Source organism: Ambystoma mexicanum, chromosome 12 (assembly GCF_040938575.1).
Source record: "Ambystoma mexicanum isolate Mex_15411 chromosome 12, UKY_AmexF1_1, whole genome shotgun sequence".
Lineage (NCBI taxonomy): Eukaryota > Metazoa > Chordata > Amphibia > Caudata > Ambystomatidae > Ambystoma > Ambystoma mexicanum.
The window spans coordinates 965,757,392-965,782,029 of NC_090936.1; the positions used below are offsets into that span (position 1 = coordinate 965,757,392).

Genomic DNA, 24,638 nt, shown 5'->3' on the forward strand with positions numbered 1-24,638 from the left:
TTGATGTCTGTAAACTCCTCTTTTCCTGTTTCTCGGAAAATGGTTTCTTGCCGGGAAGAAATTATCTTGCTGCCAGGTCTCCCAATACTGAGAGCTTGGTCCTTTTGGGTTGTCTTTGGGGTCGTCTTTGGGAGGAGAAATGACCGGACGCTCGACCCCTTTGGCGTCCGGTCCCGGCAAAAACACATCCGGGAAAAATCCATCGTCTGGAGGATTGGGCCTTCTCCAGGGCGGAGTATGTGCCCACAAATTGGCTCATCTCCTTGGCGAAAGCTTCCCCGAACAGCATGCCTTTCGCGCCTTCTCCCGCCTCGTACGAGGAGAAGTCGCTCAGCTTGCTGTCGATCTTCAACAACACTCCGCGCCTTCTTTCGGATGAAGGAGCGCAATTTGCGTTTCCCAGTAGGCAAACTGCACACTGGGCCCAGCTGGCTAGCACCTGGGGGGTCTACTGGAGTGCCTGTATCCATAGCTCTTTCGGCTAAGTCCATAATTCTTGCGAGGGGGCCTGAAAGGTCTAATAGTTTATCTTGACAACCCCGCCAAGCTCCGTCTAGTCCTTTTCTGATGTCTTTTGCGGGTTTTGTGACAAAAGTGACCATCTTGGGGTCGAGATCTGGGGTGTCAGTAACTTTACCCAGCAACTCGGGCCTGGGACATTCTGCTCTCATCTTTGACCTGATCTCTCGGTCGAGGGGTTTTCTTATGTGGAGGGTCATGTATTGGGCTACCCTGGGTGACGGCACCCAGTCTGTAGATTTTGGATGACGGATTGCCTCCGGATTGAACATATTTCCCAAGCTTTCATCGTCTGGGATCTGTTCTCCTAGTTGATGCGAGGGTGCTTCTTCTTCCCCGCTTTCCCCATCCGGTGTGTATCCCGCATCCACTTCGTCCCCCACATTGTACACCCCTGGGGTCGGGGGTCGAGAGCCTAGCACTGTTGCCCGTTTCAGGAAGGCTTCCTTCAGCCTATTCACTGGGTCAACCGGCTCTTGTGGCATCAAACCTACCCCTTCTGGTTAGCTCGGGGGTGTCATAGTCTCTGATCTGCCGAGCCTTTTTACTGCCCTTTAAATCAACCCCTTGGTTGGGGTGCCTTGCTGAGGTGCCCTCACCTGGGCTGAGGGCCCTCTTCTTAGATCTCTCATGCTCTGCTTTTTGAGAATTCAGTATGGCCTCCAGCTGGTCCAACCTCTGTATAAGAGGGAGCACACCTCGTGCTACAGTGTGGGATAGTGAGTCCCCTAGGACCATGTTAAAGCTCTGAGACAAATCTTCGTCATTATGTATGGGTTCTTCTGCCCATTCTTCAGAACTCCATTCTGGAGTAGTAGATCTTGACCCCCTGGGCTCCGTAAACTGTGCCATTTCTGTAAGGGCTAGCACCTCAGCTGCTCACTTTGTTTGTTTTTTAATATGCTGCCCTGCTCACAAGACCTCTCCACAAAGATTTGCAATATTTCCTTCTTTTATCTTTTTTTTTTTTAAGGAAAAAGGCTCTCGTAATTGCAGCTGTCTGTGTCGCGCTCATCCGCTCTCCAAAACTCTTGGAATGACGGATTGAGCGCGCAGTGGCTGCTGGGGCACGATATGTGCCGCCCGGCTCCCGCTGGGTCCTAGAGACTCCGAGCGGGGGCCGTAGGCTTCCTAATACGTTCGTATCAGGAGGAGTGGGTGCCGGGAGCCTAATGCGAGTGCGTTCGCCCACGGCTCTGGCCCCTGCTCTGAAAACTACGCGGCGGTGGGCCGACTCCGGATATGGAGCAAAGGCTCAAGCTAACAATATACTGAGGTAATATGTCAATAGTATGGATAATATACGCGCGCACGCCTACGCCTGTAATATTTACGGGTTTCACAAAACGCTCTGAATGCGACCACTAATGCGCAACGTTTCTTGTAATTTCTGACAAAAGAACAACCTTATTATTAGAAAGCTAACATGACTAGAAAAAACAAGGTACTTAGCTCTGGGAATCGGCAACAAAGAAAGAGGAGTAGAGAGGCAGTCAAGACCATTTTATAGGGGCAGGTTGGCCCGGGTTGGTCAGGGAGTGTCATACAGGACTACAGGAGGCCCAGAGGACTCTGGGCAGTAGTAGTCCAAAGACATTTTCTTTTAAATGTTATAAGTTTATGGACTTTTTCAAACTGTGTGAACACTGTTGCAAATGTACACATGCATTTTAAATGGTGCTGAAATGAGTAGTTGTAAAGCCAGTGCATTTTGTTAATTTTGCAATCTGTTTACTTGGCATGCTTTGGTAACATAATGCACTTTTCGTTTTCTGTGTGCATTGTGGGCATTTTACTGCAGGTGTGTTATTGTGAGAAGTGGTTTTAAAAGTGACAGAAGAAAATGAGCACATTGAAATGGGTGGTATGGGCAAGCATGCATGTCGTGGTAAAGTTTCACGTAGGATCTGACACTTCAACAGGCTGTGGAAATGTTCCCAATGTGGTTTTCTTTGTTTTACAAAAAAATCACAGTCCTGCCAAAATTGAAATATGTGGTTTGAAAATGTTATGCAAGTGGGAATTAAAAGATAACTTTTTTTTCAACCAAACATTTTATTGGGCATTTCAAATTAGATATACATTGACATCATGATAGCATTCTTAAGTAACATTAATCATCACACAGCGCCTGTAGTGTATTCCTTTCTGCAGGTATCATTCGTGGGGTGTTACACCGTCCATCTTCCCTGGGGAGGGACATACGGTCTAGCTTACAGTCTTTTGGTCTATTGGTCTACGCTGCCCTGGAGCTAGCGCGTTAGCGGGGGCCTTATGGTGATACCGGATATCTCTCTGAGTAGTCTAGGAAGGGGGCCCAAGTGTTCAGGAAAGTGTTCATGTTCCCAGAGCGGATCGCTGTTATTTTCTCTGCTACTACAATTTCCCAACATTTTGACCATCATAACGGAATTGAGAGGCCTTCTGAGTTCTTTCATAGCCGGGCCATTGCAATTTTAGGGGCTAGTAGGAGATGAGTGCAAAGGCGCGCTATCTGCCACAAGAGCAGGAATTCTCCTCCCCCCTGTTTCTCCCAGGGGTATTATACCAGGGTCCCATGGGATCGTCAGCCCCGTGATTCCTTTAATGTGGTCCATCACCTCTCTCCAGTACATTTCCGCTTTTAGACCGCTCCACAGTAAATGGTACATGGTCCCCCTGGTAGCACACTCTCTCCAGCAGTCAGAGGATATGTCCGGGCTGGTTTTGTTCAGTTGGTCTGGGGTAATGTAATATCTATAGCAGATTTTGTATCCCCTCCAGAGAGGCAGGTCTGCTGTCTATACCAATGTGAATGCATGCGCTAGTTGGGCTGCGTGCGTGTTCCTAGAGACATCCGAGGCTCCCAGCCCCTCTAGGTTCCTCCCGCGGAGCATGATCATCTTCGCTATTCTGAGTTTCTTCCCCCTCCCCGCCATTGAATCTTAAAATATTCCTCTGTAGTGAGATAAGTTTGTTTACTGGGATGTGTATTGGAAGCGCTTCACATTGGTAGATTAGTCTGGGTATTAGGTTCATCTTCACTGCGGCTATACGCCCTAGCCAGGAGATCTCTCGTTTCTTCCAATGCTCCGGTTCCTGCCGGAAGTCATTGGAACAGCTGCAGGAAATTGTATTGGTATATTGGAGAGGAATCTTTGGGGATCTGGACCCCCAGGTATCCTATCGCAGACACAGCCCATGGGACGGGAGGAGGGGGGGCCGAGATCCCCCATTTGTTTCTTTGTGACATTAATTGCCAGTGCTGCTGATTTATCCAAATTCACCCTGAACCCGGAGATCCTACCAAATGCTTCTCTCTCCTCCCATATGGGGCGAGATGTTTCTGGGTCGGTCGTTGTTAGAAGAACATCGTCTGCATACAGTGCAATTTTATATTCATGGCCCCTCACCGTGAGTCCCTTTTTTATCTTCTGATTTTGCCAGATCTTGTCTGCAAAAGGCTCCATATATTGGGCGAAGACCAGGAGTGATGGGGGACAACCCTGTCTCGTTCCCCTCGATATGTGTATTGTCCCCGATCTCATACCATTAACCTGCAGTTGCGTGGTAGGAGTGTGATAGTTCGCCATTGTCCAGTTTATGAAATTTGGACCAAATCTTAGATGTGTTAGCGCTTGTCTAATGTAGCCCCAGTCCACTAGGTCAAATGCTTTGTGCGCATCTAAAGAGATAACCACCATTTTTCCCCCAGTCTTTCCGCACTCTCTGAGATTTATGGTACACCTGATGATGTCATCCATTTCCCTCCCCGGTATAAATCCCGTTTGATCTTGGGCTACTATATCTGGGACATGCACTTTCAGTCCGGCTGCTAGGACCTTAGAAAATATTTTCCCATTGTTGTTCGTCAACTTTATTGGTCGGTAGGAGGATGTCTTCTCCGGGTCTTTCCCTGGTTTGTGTGCGAGTATCGTAAGTTACTCTGCCATAGATCTCGTGATGCTACCTGTCGTCAGGAAGCAGTGAAACAGAGTGGTTAGCTGCGGGTCTAGTATGTGCGTGTAGGTCTTACAGAATTTGCTGTCAGTCCGTGGAGGCGTGGGGCTGTTTTTCAATGATTTGATGGCCTCCACTGTTTCTACTTCCTGTGTGAGTAGATTCTAAGGCTTTTATTTGCATTCTATTTTGTAGGGACTTAACAGATCTCAAATATTGGGGCTGCCTGTCAGGAGATGTGGGCAGCCCAGCCATTACTGCACTATGGTGGTTCACCAGTGCTTCTATCTTTTTCCCTCGTGGTGTATAGGGCTTTCCTGTCTTCATCTACCAGCCCCTGTTATGTTGTTCCTTTTGTGTACCCTTTTTAATTTATATGCAAGTACTCTGCTTGCTTTATTGCTTTTACTATAATAGTTGTTTCGTATAAGCCAGGGATTTAGCGGAATCGTCTGCCCAGTGCATTTCAAGTGCTATTTTGGCTTTCTTTAGTTCCCTTTCCGTTTTCCTGGTCCTATGGAGTTTTAATTCTTTTTTATTATTTTTTTTTTTCCCTAGTGAAGTTACCCTTCCCTCCAGCTTGGATATTGAAATGTTCACGATTCGCCGTTGTTCGGCCCCTGCGCTAATAAGCGTACTCCTCACTACAGGTTTTATAGCGTCCCAGAGAAGATCTATTGTGCCATCAGCTGTAGTGTTTTCGGTAAAGTAGTTGGTTAGTGTGTCGCCTGCTTCCCTTTTAATGTTTTCATCTGAGGATGGCGTTGCATAATTTCCAATACCTTCGGGCGGGCATGGGGCGCCACTTATGCTGAAGTTTGGTGATACGGGCGTATGATCTGAGATCATTCGGGTGTGTATCTCCACCTTATCCAGGCATGGGAATATTGCGCTTGTGACCAGTAATGGGTCTATCCTTGAAGCCCTTATGCACATTGGAATAACTCGTGTAATCCCTGGCTAATCTCCATGCGTCCACCGTTTCAGTCTCCCTGAGGAGCTTGGCTAGTGTTAATGCTCAGACATAATCCACTCTAGTGGGAGGGAGAGTTTTATCTGCTGATGGATCCGGGACCAGGTTGAAGTCACCACCCATGCAGAGGTATCCTTCTGTGAACTCCCAAGATTATCGGGATTAGGTTTGCTATACATTTGTCTTGGTCGCTCTTAGCACAGTACACGACCACAATGGAGATTCATTGTTCTACGAGCTGCCCTTTCACTAGCAGTTATCTCCCTCACAGGTCCCGTTTTACCGTGATCCCTGTCAGGGGGTCGTTTTCACTCAGTGTTGCTACTCCCCTCTTTTTCTCCCCAGACGAGGCAAAGAATGAATTTTTGAATCTGATGAGACATCCCCTTTCTGCAGCAGGTGCGTCTCCTGGAGAAGCACTATGTCCCCTTCTAGTAGATTGAGCCTATGCTCTACTGATCTTCTTTTCCCTGGGAAGTTGAGACCCTGGACATTCCACGTAAGGAATCGGATTTCCCTGTCATCTGACCCCATTCCTTAGTGTTTTTGGTTTTGAATACTTACAACCCTGCCTCACCCCCCCACCCCTCCCGTATACATTCCATGGATGATACTTTTGCGGCTGTGTGCTTTCGTGATGCCTTCAGATGTCAGTGCTATGCCAACTTTCGCTTTTTGTGACGGTGGGGATTTAAGAACCCTATACTCCCCCCCCCACCCCGCCCCCCCCCATACCCCCTTCCCCTCTTGCCATTCCCCAGAAGGAATGAAACCACCCCACCCAACGGGGTAACTGGTAGTGTTCCAACGTTGAGCAAAATGGGGCCAACAGGGCCCAACATTTCAGCAGCGGGAGCTATTAGCAACTCAGACTATTAATGTCTGCTGAGGTGAGAGTGTGCCTTCTCTTTGGTTTGTTCTTTGTTTGCCTTCAGGAGATCACTTGTTCCCCTGAGTCATACTCCTGTCACCCCGCTTTTCCTCTTTTCCCCCGATGCGTAAGGGATTCAAGCGGTTTCAACACCGTTAGTTGGGCCCAACTGACCTGAGTTTTGCAAACAGTTGCTTAACACCTCAGCCACGATTAGGATTTTTCTTGGGAGGACCTTGGTTCCTACATCTTCTGCTGACTCTTGTCCAAGTCACTTCCGGTTGCTTCTTGGCGCATTAATTTTTCTGCTTCCTTCAGGGAGCAGATCTGTTGTTGGGCTCCCTCCCAGGAGAATTTTAGAGGTTGGAAAGCCCCAGCGGTAAGGAACCTTTCTTTCACATAGCCATTCTGTTAGAGGTCTGAGGGCTTTCCTTTTCTGAATAGTCTTGGTATAGCAGGATATTAGAGTTTCTAAAGGTGATCTGCTGCATTGATCTAGATTCTCGCATAATCTCCTTTCACTCTATTAAAGTGGATCCTGGCTAGGACGTCTTGGCAGGGGGGCAGGGGGCTGGGGGCTGAGGGGTGGGGGATGGTTCTAAAGCTGATTGTCTTGGGACCGTTCTGTGTACTCAGCCTATTTCCAACAGGGAGCTGTCTGGGAGAGTTATTATAAATCTGAATAAGTCTGTTACGTATCTCTCAAGGTCTGTATCTGAAGCTGGAATTCCTCAGAGGGGGGTGTTATTCTGCCTAGACCTGTTTTCAGCATCCTCCTGCTTTGCCTCCAGCGCTTAGCCTCTAGGGCTGCTATCCTGCTGAGACCCTTCTCACAATCAAATGTTTGGTCACATAAAGTGTTCTCTATCTCTGCTGTTAGATTCTCTACCGCTTCCACCCCATTGTCAACTGAATTGATCTTCATCACTTCTTCTGTTCCTTTTGGATTTCCTTAGTTAGAGACGTGAGCAGGTCCTTCAGATCTGATTTTGTGGCCGATTGGGCTAGTTCTGGAGCCTGTGAGTTGGGGCCAGTGTTTTGAAGTTAGCTCCCCTGGGGGTCGCTTTTCTTCGACTTCACCGGGATCGTGCTGCCCCATTAGCGTTGCGATGTCCACTTGCTTGGTCGCTTTTCCACTTTTCCCCATGGTGTCCCGTCGGTTAGTCCACAGCTCGAGACGGGGGTGGCAGGTCTTGCTAGTACTCCGAGGATTCGAATCTTCCCCGTGCCCGCCTGGGACCCCAAGGATTGGTGCTCAGCCTTTTGTTCAGTTTGCTTGAGTTCCGGGTCCCTGACGCTCCTTACGCTGTTTGGTGAGTCTTGGGATGCTGTGCAGCTGGATATCGATTTCACTTGACTTGAACAGTTTGCCTTATTCTGGCCCAGAGCTTATCTTGACTCTCTTTTACTGGATGCCTTTAAGTGCGATGTGGGGTTATTCTGCCGACCGGAGGTCTATAGTGCGTGGTTACACCTTGCTGCAGGTTACCTGGGATGCCCATTTGGATAGGTTCCACATGTCACCGGGGGACTCCTGTAGTGGCTCTTCTCAAGGGCCTCCACTTTCACCAGGGTTCTGCTGAGGGCCCCAAGTTAGGTAGTCGGATTACTATTGGGTTGATTGGCACTCAGGTTTCAGCAGGCTTCTACGTTGTCAAATTGCACTGTGAAATGGCGCCACTGAGTATTTGTGCTGTTCACTTTGTTTGATTCTCCCTACTAAGGCCCAGTTTTTTTTTTTTCTTCTCCTCTTTTGAGGTTACGGTCACGGTGGCGAGTGTGGTCCCTGTTCCACGTGCCGTGCTTTTACCCACCACCTGCTGACCTGCTTTGATCCTTTGGTCGCAGTGCGTCGTGGGGGGGCGACCAGAGTGTTGCTTCGCTTTATTCCTGCTGGTGGCCCTGCGTGTTGTGAGTGCCAGATCTCCTGGGGCTCTTCTCTGCAGTGCTACGCTCCCCCAAACGCTTTCCTGATGGCTGCTTGGGCATAATCTGGAGCCCCCGCAACCCAGAGCCTCTGTTGCTCGTCTCCCTCAGGCCCTGGGTGTCGCACCGGAGCGTGGATGGTTCAGGAGTGGAGTGGAGTGGAGTGGAGTGGAGGGGTGGGGTGGGGTGGGGTGGAGGAGGTGTCGTTCACTCACCCGCTCTGATCGACTGCCGCGTCTGCCCTGCATCAAAGGGGAGACGGGTATTGCTTCCCTTCTGCTTCACCCGGATTTCTTAGCCGAGCGTGAGTCGCCTCCCAGCCCTTTCAATTCTTTTGTTGACTCAGCGCTTCAGGGGGTTGGAGTATGAAGCCGATCCAGCCTCGAAGCGGGAACCGGGAACCAGTTAGTGGATCATGCCAAGCTCCGGAGGGGTCCGTGCTAGGTCTCCCGTGCTTCAGGGTGTCTTGTAGCGTTAGGAGGTCGGATGCAGTTGCTTTAGTGTCCTGACTGCTGCCCGCTGTGACAATGCTAGGCTCCGGTTGTTACTCTTGCGTATTGTCTCTGCCCTCTCTCAATCCTAATGGATCTCCAGTCTGAAATGGCCGGCATTTTCTCTGCGGTTCTGCGCTGAACTCAGACTTTCATAGGAATTTCTTCTTTCCTCCTGACGTTTCTCAGAATCTTTTTGCAGGCGATTCACACTTCTTCCCTTCCTCATTCCATTTTGTTAGTTTTTGCGGTTAAACAGACTGAAGTGCCAGTGGAGTATCGCTTGACCTGTAGTGCACACCAGGAGCTTCTAAGAAGCCATGCCACTCGCTGCAGCGCCAAGCCACACCCCCCTGACTTTTAAAGCACACAGTATTGTAAGTAACTGCCACTTGATGTCAGGAGATGGGACAAATGTGAGTATGATTGAGTAGGTTATACAGGGTAAGTGGCAGGAACCTGGCTCATATGCTGCCTCTATCTAGTCCCGGGAGGGGTTAGATATGCATAACTCAAAAAGATAGAGGCCTGTCTGAACGGTTTGGTTAAAACACACATAAAAGTATATCATTGCATAACAAATGCACAAACAAGACAAGCACTGCCACAACTGTGGCCAGGGTATCGTAATGATCAGAAGTAATACAATTTTTTAGTTCCTAGTTTTCCCTGTAACTCAGAAAAACATAGGTCAGCTTGCATAAACAATTTTGATTCATTGCATTGATTTAATCTCTCATTGTGTTGACCTTTACACAATATAAATTCTCAACATGTTTCTGTTCTAGGGGGCACAAATCCGGAAAATTCATCAGGCGTGCATAATGTTTTTTTTGTGTGTGCAGACATTATTTATTTATTTATTTTGTTTTAACCCCTTTGGTTTTTACAAAAAGAAGCTTCAGACTTGGGACACCACTTTTGTCGTGCAAGGAGAGTCCGTGTCGAGCTTCCAGACACCCCTACTTCGTATTTGCCGGAGGCCCGCTGCCGTCAGGAGAGTTGGCTCTTTTGAGTGCTACATCCAAGAATTTGGCTGTCATCCTGGCCCATCTGGGAGAGTCTCCTGCGATCAGCCGAAACCAGCAAGTTTCGTCGTTTAGCGCAGTTGCGTCTGAAGTAAGTGGTGCCAAGTATGCTTGCCTTTCTACTGCTAAAGCTGGACATGACATGAGAAGGTGGTGGATCGTTTCCACTTGGTCTGGGACTTCACATAAGCGGCAGTGGGCGGCAGGCACCCGAGTTCGTGCGGCCAAAATTTCCTTTGTGTTCAGTAAGTTTAGCCGAGCTCTCGTGAAGGTTTTTCTCAAGTTCTTCTCTGGGAATATCTCGCAATATTTCAGTGGGACCTTTGGCCGATTCGTAGTGGGTGGTAGATGTTTTAGCGATTTGTACTGCAGGATCTTTTCGGTGGTGTGGATCCAATCTTGATTTTCCAATTTTTTCTTTACCCTCCCAGGGTTGTTTAGAAGCGTTTCAGTCGTACATGCCACTTCTTCCAGTTTTTCGTGTATTTTTCCGACCCATTCTGATAAAGGTTTGCAGGATCCCTTGGAGATTTCTGCTTCCATGATTCGAAATATCGGCAGCGAGCTAGGAGACAGAATTTTCCTGTAGAGTTGCACAGAGCTTTGGATTACCACTGAGGCTAGAGATGGTAAGCCTAAGTCGTGCCGTATGGCTGGCATGGGTGCAGATTTGGGCAGGGCCAGCACTGATTTCCACAGGTATCCTTCGAACTTGGTCCAGATTTCAGGTGGCAGGTTTAGGTTTGCTGCCATTCCGTAGGTTAGGGCTGGTACTACTTTGGTTTTGTAGTACTGGAGTACTGGTGACCACGAGAATTTTCCGAATTTGTTGTCTACAGCACGGGTTTGCGCTGTGAGGCTTCGGGTTTTTTCCCACAGAGAGTTGTCTTTCATTGTGTTGTCGATCACCACTCCCAGGTATTTAAATTCTTTGACTGTCTCGATTTTTGTCTTTTCCAGAAACCATGAGTGTGTCATCTGGGTTTCCTTCGTGGTTTTGCAGAATGAAATGATTTTGGTTTTCTTTATGTTGATCTTTAGGTTATTGCTCTCCATATATGTGGATAGGTTAGCTAACTGCTTTTGGAGGCCTATGGCCGCCTGATCCAACAGGATCAAGTCGTCCGCGTACCACAATCTTGAAATCTTGGCTTCTCCCAGCTTAGGAGGAAAGGATTGCACCTGTTCTTCCGTTGTTTGAAAGTCGCCAATAAAGGCAATGAACAGTGCGGGCGCTAGCGGGCAACCTTGTTTCACTCCTCTTTTCGTCTCAATCTTGTCCGAAAGTGTTCCTTGTTGGCATAGGCGGACTCTCAAAGATGTCTTCGTGTGCAGGGACATGATTGGGTCGAGGATCGATCTTGGACATTCCCAGTTTGTTAGTTTGGACCATAGGTTGTGGCGGTCCACTGTGTCAAAGGCCTGTGTTAGGTCAATCATGGCCATGTGGATGTTTGGCGCGCCTCCCTTCACGTTTGCCTTGATGGTATTGAGGATCAGAAGGTTTATTGCTGTTCCCGTGCCCTTTTGGAAGCCTGTCTGGAAGATGTCAAAGGCTGGTGAGTTCTTAGCCCATTTTTTAAAGTGGGTGAGTATCAGAGAAGCAAACATTTTTCCAATGATGTCCAGTAAGACGATGGGTCTGTAGTTGGTCGGGTTGCTTCTGGTCCCCTTTTTATAGATTGGCACAAGGACTGCCTCGGTCCAGCTCTTCGGGATCTGTTTTCGTTGGGCGCATTGTTCGAACAGCTCTCTGATCATTCTAGCCCAGGCTTTGGGATGTTGCTTCAGATCTATGTTGGACAGTCTGTCAGGACCCGGGGCCCTAGATGACTTTAGGCTTGTGATTGCACTTAGGATGTCTTCCATGATGGCCACGTTGGTCCAGCGCTCGTTAAGGCCCACTGAGAGTTGGGGTTGCCTAGTGGGTGGAGAGCAGGAAGGAGGAAGCGCGTAGAGTTCCGAAAAGTGTGTAATCCACTGTTGTTCTGTGACGTCGCAGAGAATCTGGTGGGGATTCTGGCCGATAGGTGTTTTTAGCAGGGACCAGAAGTCACGGCTGTTCTTTGAGGCCCACACATTTAGCATGGCCTCTGCGTCGTTCTGGTAGAAGTTTTGCCGTTCTTGCTTGAGCCATGCTTTGTAGGTTGCTTTCCCCTTTTGGTAGGTAGTCCAGACTTCTTTGTTGTTGCTTTTTGTCGCCATTCTTTTCAATTTTCTGAGGTCTTTACGTTTGGCTACTAGTGCTGTGTTGAACATGTGGTTATGTTTGGGTTGGGGCCGCTTCTTCCCCCCAAAACCCACTTTGTGAGGCACCGATAGGGACACGTATTCTGGCCGAGGGCCTTCTCTGCCACTGTTTGTATTGGCATGATTTCTGCGTAGTTTTGACTCCAATGCGTTTGTTTCCGGATGTCAGACGAATTCGATTTTGTTGCTTGTTGACGCCGATTTCGAAGGGATAGGATAGTCGAGCTTTGACTTCTCGTCCCCATGACCGAAGTAAGAGGTTGTGGTCGCTTTCTCTAGTTCTTTGTACTTTGAAGTCCGCGAAGTATGGAATAAGACCTTCTGTGATGAAGATGTAGTCTAGGTTGGCGGCTGCAGGCGCTCTTTCCCATGTTGGAATGTGCACGTCTCCTTCTTGTAGTGTTGAGACGTTGTGGAATTGTCTAGACTTCATCAGGGTCAGCCATGCTTGGCCTCTCATCGGTTTTCCTCAGGCCCAGGGGGATTGCGTTGCCTGCCGAGTGTGATCCACATTTTGCATTCAGATCCCCACATATGATTATGTTGGGGATGTTGTGGTTAACTCTGATTTCGTCGACGGTGTTAGCTACTTGTTCACAGAATTCTTTCGTTGATGTTCTTTCTGGGTTCCAGTAAAGATTTATTATGGCGAGATCGGAACTAGTCCGACAATTTTTCTCCTGATCTTGATGATGCCATCTCGTTAGGGTTGCTAACGTACCGTACTCCTCACGGATTTTGCTCTTCGGTACGATTCCTGATCCTAGTCGCACTGCGGTTATTAGTCTCGCTGAGGGTCTTCCCAACATGGACCTCTGAGCTGGAGAGACTTCGATTGTGAATCCCTCGAGCGTTGGTTTTTCCATTAGCCATGTTTCTTGCAAGCAGATTACATCGAAATGATTCAAGTTTATGTCGCTGGGTTTGGTTAGGTGAAGGTATCCTCTTGTGTTCCATGACGCCATCTGTAATACGGTCTTTTTCTTGAGTTGGTCAGAGATCGTTGTGTGTGTCTTGTTGGCGACGGCGTCATGGGTTGACTGCTAGTCCTTCTTACGATCGAAGGTGTCTGAGATCCATTTCCATGGTTTGGTTGATGTGAATGGGGTTTGAGCTGGCTTAGGTATGTTGTCTGTTCCCTCTTTGCGCGGTAGCTCCGTGGACTTTCCTCTCGCCGTCTTGGCTTGCTTGGTGTTGTGTTGTTTTTCCTAGACCACTTTGGGGGGTAGTCTGACGCTTTCCCCCTTACTTCCCTTTCTCGTCCAGGCGAGGCCTCTCCTCTTCTGTTTTCTTTTGTAGCAGTTTCAGTTCTTGCGTCGTCGTCCGATTTTGGTGGAGCCTTCCTTTCTGATCTTTCCGCGTCTTCTTGCTCCTTTCCCACGCTCTGTAGTTTTTCTAGTTTCATGCCCAGGCGATGTAGATCTTTGGATGCTTCGAGGGGCCAGTCTTTTAGGGCCTTTGATCTTATGTGCAAGTATGCTTTGGCTCTGTGGTCTCTATGATAAGGTTCCACCAGGACCAGGTCGTTTGTTGAGAGATGGCGTAGCTTATCAATTTTCGCGGTTATTTTTAGAACTGATCTTCTATTCAGAACCATGTAGCTGTCTTTAGAAGAGATTTGCTCCAGTTTGAATAGTGACGTTCCAGCGAGTTTTAGCTCATTTTTGGCTGTGGGTTTTGTTGGTCTGCCATCTTCCTTGTAGGAGTTTCTTCGATGCTTTCTTAGATCGTGTTTGCGGGTCTGCCCTGAGCACCGTTCTGCCTCTTTTCTGCACTGGATTCTGTTCTGCTTTCTTTAGGGATTTTATGGCCACTAGGACAGTGCTGGGTGTGCTCGAGCGGGGTCGTTCAGATCTACTTGTCAGGCCCTTTCCTTTGTTGGATTCCTCTGTGAGCAAAGGCTGCCCCACTTGTTTCCGGGCACCTGTCAGTGTCTGCTTCAGTTCTTCAGTTTGCTGTGTGGCAGTTGAGGAGGTCACTTCAACACAGTCCGAGTGGTCGGAAAAGTTTGGTGAGTCTAAGGCAGGGCTCGAGATGGGGGACCCTTGTGTGGCTTCCGGCTGGTCTTGCCATTGCTGGTTACTAGCCATGTTCACACGGCTATGTTCCTTGTTATCGGTGGTTCTGGCTGGTCTATCATCTGAGGAGCCTACCCGCCCTATTGAGGTACTGGCAGCCGCTCTCACTAGGGCGTCAGATGGACTCTTGGGTGGGACGTACAATAGCGGGCCGTCCGTTAAGTGTTTAGCAGCGGTTTTGGTTATAGGAACTCGTCTAGAGCCAGGTCGTGCTACTGGCGACTTAGTCCTTTCATGAAGATTGGAGCCCCTTCTTTCTTTTTTAATGCGTCTTCTGTCTGGGTACTTCGAGAGATCGGTGAACTTGTGTGCCGAGTTTGAGGTTCCCTGTTTGACAGTTCGCTCCCAAATTTCGTTAATTTGTCTTTCGAGGCTCGTTTGCATGTTGTTTGAATTCCGTTCGACGGCTGTTACGTACCATTCTATGAAAGTCAGTTTGTCCTTGAGTGAGGCGATCATAGATGTGTTGTCCTTTAGGGCCTCATGGATCGACTCGTAGAGCTTTCTAAAGGGATTTAGAGCTATTGTGAGGGCCGACATGATCGATAAGAGGTCTGTATTTTTTTTTTTGATGATGGTGTTTCTTTGTCAGAGACTCCAGAGAAATCACTTTCTACTGTTTCTGATTGGCGTATGAGCTCCTCTTTCATTTTGATGCTGAGGAAATCTCTCGGAATGTCTTTTTTCAGCTCCTGCAGTTGTGTCTTGGATGTTGGCTGAAGTTTCAGCCCATGTTCTGTTACTGTTAGCCTGGATGTATGGCCTGGTCCATGCGTAGGGCTCTTCGACCTGAGACTGCCTGATGATGAGTTTTGGTCTGTCCCGAACCTCTTGGCTGTCGGAGGCCGCTGGGACCTGGGCTTGAGGTTGAGCTGGTGGGTCTTTTTCGATCTCTATGATCGGGTTACTTTACCTGGAGACATTCTGAGACTCTGTCGTGTCTTGTTGTGTTGGTGTTACGTTTAATTCACCTGGCTGGTGGGGCTCCACACTCGTTGTTTCAGTGGTAGGCCTTTCACTTATCTTCGGGGCGCTCGCTTGCTTTGCGTTTTCTGCTGTTAGTGTAGGATCTTGTGCGATCGTTGCGTAGGGGGGGCTTTACCCTTCCTGCTTCTGTGTCCTGGTTCATGCTGGATGTACTAGGGGCATGCCATTTGATTCTTGATGTTGGTTTCTCCTGGTTCTGGTCGATTTTTCGGGCTTTGCTCAGTGGGGATGGATCCTGAATTGCCTCCAGTATTTCGGCGTCCGACATCTCTTGGTCTGCGCACAATTTTCTCTTGTGTTTTATGAAGTAGTCCCTCAGGGAGGCCGAGAGTAGAGGTGTTGATAGCCCCTTAGTACCTCCTAGTGTTTTTGGGCCTACTTTCCTGCCTTTCTTTTTTTGTGGTTTGTCGGCCATTGTCTTAGCTTTGGTCCTGGCCTTCATGGTTTTTTTGAAGATTTTGGGCCTGGTAGCAGTTAGTTTTGTTGAGTTCTTCATCTTGTGATGTGGACTAGCCAGATGGCGAGATGGCCTCGTGGTTTACAAACGGTCCAATGGGGTCTATGCCCTCCGAGCTCTTTGCTTGAGCCTCTTGTGGACGTTCAACCCTTTTTTGTTGTACCTCTTCTGTTTGAAATCGGGTCTCTGTTTTTTCAGAGGGAGGGGCTTGATGGAATGCGTTCGCTCCCTCTGCCACTTCGAATACTGAGTCGTCAATGTTTCCCCTGGCTGGGGATTCCACCCTGTCTTCGTTGTCTGATGCCCAGGATTCAGTAGGGCTGAGCGTGGTTGATGCGGCCAGTTTTTTGAAGTCTGTTGCCTGATTGTTCGAGGTACTGGCGCTGTTGTGTACTGTGGCCATTGCCTGGCCATGTCCCGACCAGGTCGAAGGTTGTCCGCCATTGCCACATCGATTATCCATAACCGCCAGGTGGTTGCCAGGCGCCGTGGGTAGAGGGTAACGCTGGGGCTGGCACTGTTCGGTGTCCCCTTCCACAATAAGCACTCCCCGCCATGCAGACCCCTGCCGAGGCCGTCCTCCGACAGCTTCTGGCACGGTGTCACTCGCCGAGTCGGTATGCCGGCGGGGAGTTTGTGGTGCGGCGATGGAAGGGGCTATCCCTTCTAGACTTCTGGTGTTCGCGGCTGCTTTATTTTTCAGGTTGTGTCCTTCCATTCCTAGGTGGGTTATCGTACGAGGGGCGTTCAAAGCTGTTTGTTCTGTGGTGCTCTGCGCGCTTTGGGCGAGAGAGGTGTGCGCAGGGGGCCGCATTTTTCTTGCTCTGTTCTTCTGGGGCCAGGGCGGGGGGGTCGGGCTCAGCCCGCCTCGCGCTGCGTCAGGCTCGCTCATGGTGGCTTCTGATGCTGTACTTTTGATTTGCAGGCTTGGTTTCCGGACGCCGTGCTCGATCTGCGTTTTGTCACTACGCATCCAACGGCCTGAGTCCGCTTCGGTGGGTGACAGCGGCGCCATTAGTCCGTGCTTGCCACGCGGAAGGAAGCGGTGGAAAAAAAAAAGCAGGAGTGAGGTGTCCGCGTGCGGGACTGGCGTGGGATCGTAGTTCGTCGGCGATGATAGATGGTCTTGTGCGAACCGGTAGGTGTTTCTTGACCGAGCTGGCTTGTTGGGGAAGGGGGGGGGAGGGACGGAGGGGAAGGGGATGGGGGCAAGGGGAGAAGGGAGAAAGGGGGGGACTCACTAGGCTCGTCTCACCTCCGGTCCGGTCTCTGGTCTCCGGACACTAGACACACTGTGCCACACACACCGCGCCGCGCTCCGCGCATGCGCTGTGCTTAAGTAGAAGGTCGGAAAGTTCCGCTCCAGCGGTAGCAATAGTAGAAGGACTTCTCACAGGAATCACGCAGGAATCACAGAGCAAAATGAACAGAGGTCTGTGCTCTGTCCTCCACTAGACACACTGTGCCACACACCGCAGACATTATAATTGTGCTATAGTTTGGGGTGCAGGTTTTTTGGGTTCCTTCTCCTGTCAGACCAAACAAACTAGTATGAGTTATAAATCCTCAGGACTCTTCTCTCGAGTGATACCCTGCAATAGGTTAATAATTACCTTTCCCGGTTTATGTAGAGGGCGAGGGCAAACTGGAGTAATGGCAGTCGGGGCTAGATGCGTCCTATTCCCTGTTGGGCAGAAGTGCATATATAAAGTATGTCTCTCAAAACGCTAAAAATACAACCATAGGAAAATGACCCATGGTTTACACAGAACAAGAAAATGTGGGGGGATGAATAATGTCCCTCACATCTTGGCGGTATTAGAACACTCACCTTGCTATGAAGGCTGTGCCATGATCAACGAGGTTAGATCGAAAGCGTAGGTGGTCTCATATGTATGGAGGAGTCCCATGGAGCGGTTAATGTATATTGGTATATCTGTGAATACAGATAATAGATGCTGTAAACTAGAGATAGCAGAGGGCAAAGAGCCTCAAAGGGAAATATGGGCATGGTGTAACCCTACCTGCGAAATCCGTGCCAGTGTGTGCAGAATATCTATATTCCTGCTTGAGTAGTGAGACGCTCCAATCTTGCCGAAAGATTACTATAAGAGGAGATACAAAAAAGAGGTGGTCTTCTCGGCATGCCTGGCATGGAAATGGGACTGCAGGGATTAGCCAATCGGATGTTGAGGTTGTGCTTTATAGGAAGAGGGGGCAATACATGTTTTCATTGCTGTGTGTAGTGAAGATGGCAGAGATGCAGTGAGTCAGTGTGTTGATGGTGGGGGATTTCTTTGGAAGTGATCTGCAGAGGGAAGAGGCATTTCTGCGAAGTTTGGATTTCAGGAAGTGGATGCTTTGTGGTGCGGTGTACCTGGCCGCAATTCGCAAGGAGTGCTTGCACTTTGCAGAGAGATGGCCAACTTGCAGTACTCCTGATGTTGTAGTGGTGCATTGTGGAGCACTGCATTTGGGTTATGTCAGTGCTCCAAGTTTGCTCAGTGCACTGAAGGACTTGGTGAAGGCACTGATGCTGGTTTTTCCCAGTGCAAAGGTTATTTTCTCACACACACCACCTAGAGCAGTATGGAACAACCCCAATGTCCTCTGTCCTCACCAAGATGCTGGAAGGGGTCTTGTAAACAGAGGCATGTCTGCATTTTTGTGTAGTACTGGGATGTTCTCTTTCTGCAATGAGAATATTAATTCTCTTAGTGTGAACTTTTTTTTTACTGCAGATGGCATTTCTTTGTCCATCATTGGAAATGCCATTTTCTGTTAAAATCTAAGGGATGCTTTGAAGAGGTTCATGTAAAACTGTAAGAAGAAAAGAAGAGAAAAGGCCAAAATAAAATACAAAACAAAAGGTGTTTGTTTACAAGCACCTTAAAAAAAGGCTCTTTTCAGAACTACCACTAAAGAGAAAATCTCCTACCCTGGGTTACATTTCTGTCCCCGCCCCCTTGAATTGGATGATATGTCCGTTGTCACCGTGCTAATCCACTGATCGCACATGCCACATCCAGGGCTTTTGAGGATGCAGGCATGGAAATGGGACTGTGGAGGCCAAGGGATTGGCCAATAAGGTTTCCTGCGTGTGGTATACAAGGGTAGACAGTGGGAGAAGGTCTGTATGCTGAGAGGAGTGCAGATGGCTATGGCTATGGCTGTGTCTTTCAGGAGGCAGAGTGTGTGGATTTTGGGGGACTCGTGAATACACTGGTTGCAGGTGTATGCAGAGCACTGTGGAGTGGCGGCACATCTTGGATTTGAACATGTTGGTGTGCAGTGGTACAGTGTGTGCGGCATGAAGTGGCGGGACTTGCTTCCACTTTGTGTCACTTTGGTGATGCACCATTATTATTGTTCATTGTAGAGCAAACAGTTTAGGGCATGTTACTGCAGTTAGCGATAAGGAGGCATTTTGAAATGTCCTGGACATGTTTCCAAACTCCTGAGTAATTGTTTCTCACATTGCCCAGAGACAGATGTGGCTGCGCTCCACTTCGTTTAGTCCGCAAATCGAGAAAGCGAGGTGCAATGTGAATAAGGCTGTTTGTGCATTTTTGAGGGATGTTGGCATGCCGTCCTTCCACATTGAAAACATTTAATTTCGTAGCACCAATACTTTTTCATCTTACCGATGCTGGCAATAGTAACATTCAAAAATACTTTGAATACGTAACATTCAAAAATACTTTGCACCTGTTTTTGCAACTAAAGCAAGCATTTTACTGTTATGTTTAGCCTAATTTTTCTCTAAACTGTGAAAAAAACCTGAGCCACCACTTTCTCCCGCAATAGAGTGCAATGGTTTAGATGGTGCCCCCACCTAAGTTTCTTGGATGTCCACGGACTACCGGGCTGTCTGCATACTTCGCAGGCTGTGCAGGGGCCTGCACTATTTCTTTGGCACTTCTATTTTTGAACTGTGAAAGGTGGCTCTGAAAAGAGCCGTTGTTTTTATTTTTGTGTTTTGTACATTTGTTGGGCTTTTTCTTTTTTTAGACATGACACGCTGGGGAGGGGAGGGAAGGAGCACCAACCACAGGGACGAAGGGGCAGGTGGAGTGATTAAGATATTGGGTGGGCCTCACTTAGTTAGGGGGCCCTCTTTCTCATGCTCCTGGACCGTAACCTCGGAAGAACTTTGAAATTGTTCCCCCCTGCAGAGCACTGCCTCTCAGTACATACTACAGTGACCCTTCAAATGCAAGGGTGCAGTGCGTTGTGCATGGCCTGTGAGGCTTGGTCAGGGATCCGCTGCCCCACAGGAGTCTCTTGTGGTGATGGGAGCAGATGTGGAGGATGTGATAGAGGAACTCAACCTACTACCGCCTTCGAAGGGGGATGACCCTCCGAACTGCTGCCTTATGGTTTGACCTCGGGTGTCGCCGCATGGTGGTGGTTCCGTAGCTGTACAGCCCATGCTTGCTGCGACTGAGTACACTCGGTGTAGCAAACCTTGGCTGCACGCGCTTTGGGTACCCTCCAGCGGTGGTGAAGAGCCTCCACACCCAAGACTCACGCTGGCAGCTGGTGGTAGGGACTTCCACTGCCTCATCCTCTTCTTGATTCTCCCCCCCCCTAATGCATCACCACGCCTGTTCCCCTCTCCAGGCCCTCCAGGAGGTGGTGGTGATGCTGGTGCTGCTGAGGCAGAGGAAGCAGGAGCAGCAGCAATGGATGCCATTATTGTAACGCTCACCTGATTCCCGTAGAGGCGCCGGTCTTGACTGGGCGTATACCGTATCTTCAAAGGTGATGTGTAACACACGGCTGGCTCTTTGGGCTGGACCTCTGTGCACTGTATGTCTGACTCGAAGGGTAAGATGTCTGCAGATAGAAAATATGGGATTAATGAACTGGGTTATTGAATGTCTCTCTCTTCTTCCCTTTCTCTTCTCCTGTAGAACCCCAAAGGTTAACGCTCTCACCTTAGGTAAGTGAACGCCGTGCTCTCCATCTGCCTCGGGGCAGGGTGCTGTAACCAGTTTCTTCACTGGATAAGGGGAGCAGGCCTCTTGTCTTCAGAGGACTGCTGTCCGTCGTTTACTGCACGAACGGTAAGTTTCGAGTAATTCTAATGTCTTTAAAAGTCTTTAGTAATGATGTCTCTTGTTTTGCAGGGTTCCGGCGATGGCGGATGACGGGCTGAAGTGAGTTGAAGATGGAGCCCGTGTGATGAATAGAAGCGCCTGGAAGCACGTAAGTAAGCGCTTGTTGCCTGCTTCACGATGCGCTCTAACTGTCTTTTTATTTTGCAGGTACAAGTTCGGAGCGGCTGCAGGGTGCCGGAATACCCACTGGGTTAGATGTGGAAAGGAATAATGGCACGTGAGTATTAAAGTTCCCCAATGTCTTTAAACGCACCTTGTTTTGTCTTTCAGATTCGGGATGCAGCGCCGAAGGCCTCCGGAGCGTGCGAAGAGTTGGTAAGCTTTTGTCTTTCAGATGCCGGAATGCAGCGCGAGGCGTTGGTGACAGCCGATGGACCAGGTAAGTGAAGCGCTGTCACTGAAGACCGTAATGCTAACCTGTTCTTTCTTGTCTTTATAGGTGTTGCTGAAGACTGGATTCAGGATGGTAAGCCTTTTTCCTTAGGCCCAGGATCAGATGCAGAAGACACGATGAGCGTTCTGCTGCAGAGGATGCAGAATAACGCAAAGCAAGATTCATCCATCGGGTGCGGTTTATATAGCCTCCTGTAGTGCTTAGGCGTCTCCTTCCACAGCCACGCCTAGGTAAGAAAAGAGTTCCTGCTTTCCAGAAGAGTTCCAGTGTTCTGAACCTAGGGAGTGGCTCCTGCCCCACCCAACAGGAAAAGTAGTTCCAAACAGAAGAGGATCAGAGGCTCAACTGGCAGGCAAGTAAGCAGCATGGTCTGCTGCAGGTAAGTCCACCCAAGCATTATGAGCCCGGCGCTTCCAGCGCTGGGACTGGGCATATTTATGAGCCTGGTGCCACTGGCGCCAGGACTGGGTCCAAAAGGTCCCAATTGGGACTGGTTGGCACTCGGAACCTGGGTTATGGATCTGCTTCCAAGGGAGTTGGGAAAACCCTGACCTTTTGGAAGCAGAGATCATGACAGTACCCCCCCTCAAGGCCCCTCCCAAACCGGGCTTCTCCGGGGGTTTTGGCTTGTCAGGAAATGTTCGGTGAAATCTTTTGATTAGGCGAGGAGCGTGGACATATTCAGCAGGTTCCCAGGATCTCTCTTGGGGGCCGTAGCCTTTCCAGTCAATTAGGTAAAATAGTTTAGATTTGGAGATCTTGGAGTCCAGAATGCTTTTGACTTCAAACTCGAGTTCTCCATCAACTAGGATGGGTTTTGGAGATTTAGTTAGTCGGGTTTGAGGTTGCACGGGTTTTAATAGAGAGACGTGGAAGACCGGATGTATCTTCATGTGCGGGGGCAAGTCCAACTTGACCGCTACTGGGTTTACTATGGTAGTGATGGAATAGGGACCAAGGTATCTTGGGTTGAATGTGCGTGGCCCTTTTAGAGGTAGATATTTGGTGGATAACCAGACTTGATCCCCTACTTGATATTGAGGGGCTTCCTTCCGATGTTGATCTGCTCCTTTCTTGTATTGTTCTTTAGCCCTTTGAAGGTGAGAAACAGCTTCCTTAAAGGCTTGGGTGATTGTAGAATGCAGGTAGTCTACTGCTGGTGTTTCAAGATCTTGGAGGGGATCCAACTCCGAGGTTCGAGGGTGACTGCCGTATAAAAGAAAAAACGGGGTTTTCCCAGTTCCCGAATGGACAGAGTTATTGTAGGCATATTCGGCTATCCAAAGGATGTCTTTCCAAGTTTTTTCAGTTTGTTGCAGCATGCAGCGTAAATACTGTTCCAGAGTTTGATTGGTCCTCTCGGTTTGTCCGTCGGTCTGAGGGTGGTGACTGGTCGATAGTCTCACATCAATTTGAGCCGACTGACAGCAACTTCGCCAAAAATGAGAAATAAATTGACTACCTCGATCCGAAATTAGAACCGAAGGAAAACCGTGCAGTCGGACGATGTTTTCGAGAAATTCTCGGGCCAGAGTTGCTGCTGTTGGCAAGCCTTTGAGCGGAATGAAATGCACCATCTTGGAGAATAAGTCCACGATTACTAGAATCGTATTGTATCCGGAGCATGGAGGTAGATCGGTGATGAAGTCCATAGAAAGCGTATGCCAAGGGCGTGGTGGGATGTCAATAGGGCGTAAGAGGCCTGCTGGTCTTTCCTTTTGACTCTTGTTTTGGGCGCATACTCCACAGGACATTATAAAGTCTCTGATATCTTTTTTCCAAGACGGCCACCAGAAGTAGCGATTGATCTTTTCTGAGGTCTTGGCCATACCGGGATGTCCTTCCATTAAAGAATCGTGATAACAAGAGATTACTTTTTTCTGTAAATCTGTGCTGGGCAGGTATAATCGTTCTTGGAAATACAATAAGTTGTCCTTTACTGCAAAGTCCTTTCCCTGCAGATGCCAATTCTGTATGTCTGCTGGAGTTACAAGTAGCCTGGCTTGATCCTTAACTTCCTCTATGGATTGTGTGGCGATTACACCCAGAATTCTTTGTTCGGGAATGATTGGTACAGGTTTAGGGTTGATCAAGTGTTCTTCCACTCCCATCCGAGAAAGGGCATCAGCTTTACCGTTTTTTGTACCAGGTCGATAGGTAATTATGAAGTCAAACTCGGCAAAGAATAATGCCCAACGGAGTTGTCTAGAGGATTGGGCTTTTGCGGTTTTCAAATATTGCAGGTTTCGGTGATCCGTAATCACAGTAACGGTGTGTCGGGCCCCCAGCAGATAATGCCGCCAAGCCTTAAAGGCAGACTTGATAGCCAGAAGTTCCTTGTCAGTAATCGTGTAATTGATTTCAGGAGGCGAGAATTTGCGGGACCAAAATGCCACGGGATGCAACTGATTGGTTACCGGGTCCTTTTGTGATAGAACTGCCCCCATGGCAAGGCTTGAAGCATCAGTTTCCACGATGTAGGGGAGTTCGGGGCGAGGGTGTTTTAAGATTGGTGCAGAGATAAATTTAGTCTTCAAATCCTGGAAAGCTTGTTCCGCCTCGGTAGACCATTCAAAACGTTTGTTTTTCTTTAACAAGGCAGTGATGGGCTGGACTATTCGAGAAAATTCGGGGATAAACCTGCGGTAAAAGTTAGCGAAGCCTAACATGCTTTGCACACCTTTTACGGAGGATGGTGATGGCCATTTGAGAACTGCATCGACCTTCTTTGAATCCATACGCACTCCGCTAGGTGATAATATGAATCCCAAGAATTCAACTTCAGTCACGTTGAAAACACATTTTTCCAATTTAGCGAAAAGTTTGTGTTGACGCAATCTTTCGAGGACCATTTTCACGTGTTTCCGATGTTCAGATTCCGATGAAGAATAAACGAGGATGTCGTCAATGTAAACAACAACACACACATCTATGAGCTCTCTGAGGACATCGTTCATAAAATATTGAAAGGCGGCCGGGGCATTGCAAAGTCCGAAGGGCATGACCTGATATTCAAATAGCCCATATTTGGTGCGGAAGGCCATCTTCCATTCATCGCCCTGTTTTACTCGTACCAAGTGGTAGGCTCCTCTAAGATCCAGCTTTGTATATATGCATGCTTTTCTGACTTGGTCCAGGAGTTCAGGGATCAAAGGTAACGGATATCTATTCTTGACGGTGATCTGGTTCAGGGAGCGATAATCTATACAAGTTCTAAGGTCTCCTTCCTTTTTTGGAACGAAGAACAAAGCTGAAGAAGCAGGGGACTTGGAAGGACGAATAAACCCATTTGCCAGGTATTGATCCAGGTATTGTCGAAGGTGAAGGTTCTCAGGCTCGGTGAGGGCATAAATTCTACTACAAGGAGGAGTAGATCCAGGTATCAGGTCTATCTGGCAGTCCTAAGACCTATGAGGAGGTAGAGAGTTAGCCTGATCCTTCCGGAAAACATCTTGGTATTCTAGGTATTCGGGAGGTAACTGGGGAGTCTCTGAAGAAATTGCTGCCAGTGCAACACCAGGTGGAGGGTGACAAGTAGAGACACATTCTGGAAACTGGACCGTTCTTGCTCGCCAATCGATCAGAGGATTGTGTTTCTCTAA

At 48.6% G+C, this 24,638-nt stretch overlaps 1 protein-coding gene across 6 annotated transcripts in view; it reads left to right on the forward strand.

The window, feature by feature from the left end:
• LOC138514142 (uncharacterized) overlaps positions 1-24,638 on the forward strand; it is a 197,729-nt gene that overhangs the window by 141,051 nt on the left and 32,040 nt on the right. For 2 of the 6 annotated variants that reach the window (XM_069629440.1, XM_069629441.1), the window contains exons 2-3: positions 9,616-9,838; positions 16,445-16,657. The exons of the other annotated variants lie outside the window; for them this stretch is intronic. The gene's annotated coding sequence lies outside the window, so the exon portion shown is untranslated. The remainder of the gene's footprint in view (positions 1-9,615; positions 9,839-16,444; positions 16,658-24,638) is intronic. 6 annotated transcript variants of the gene reach the window in all.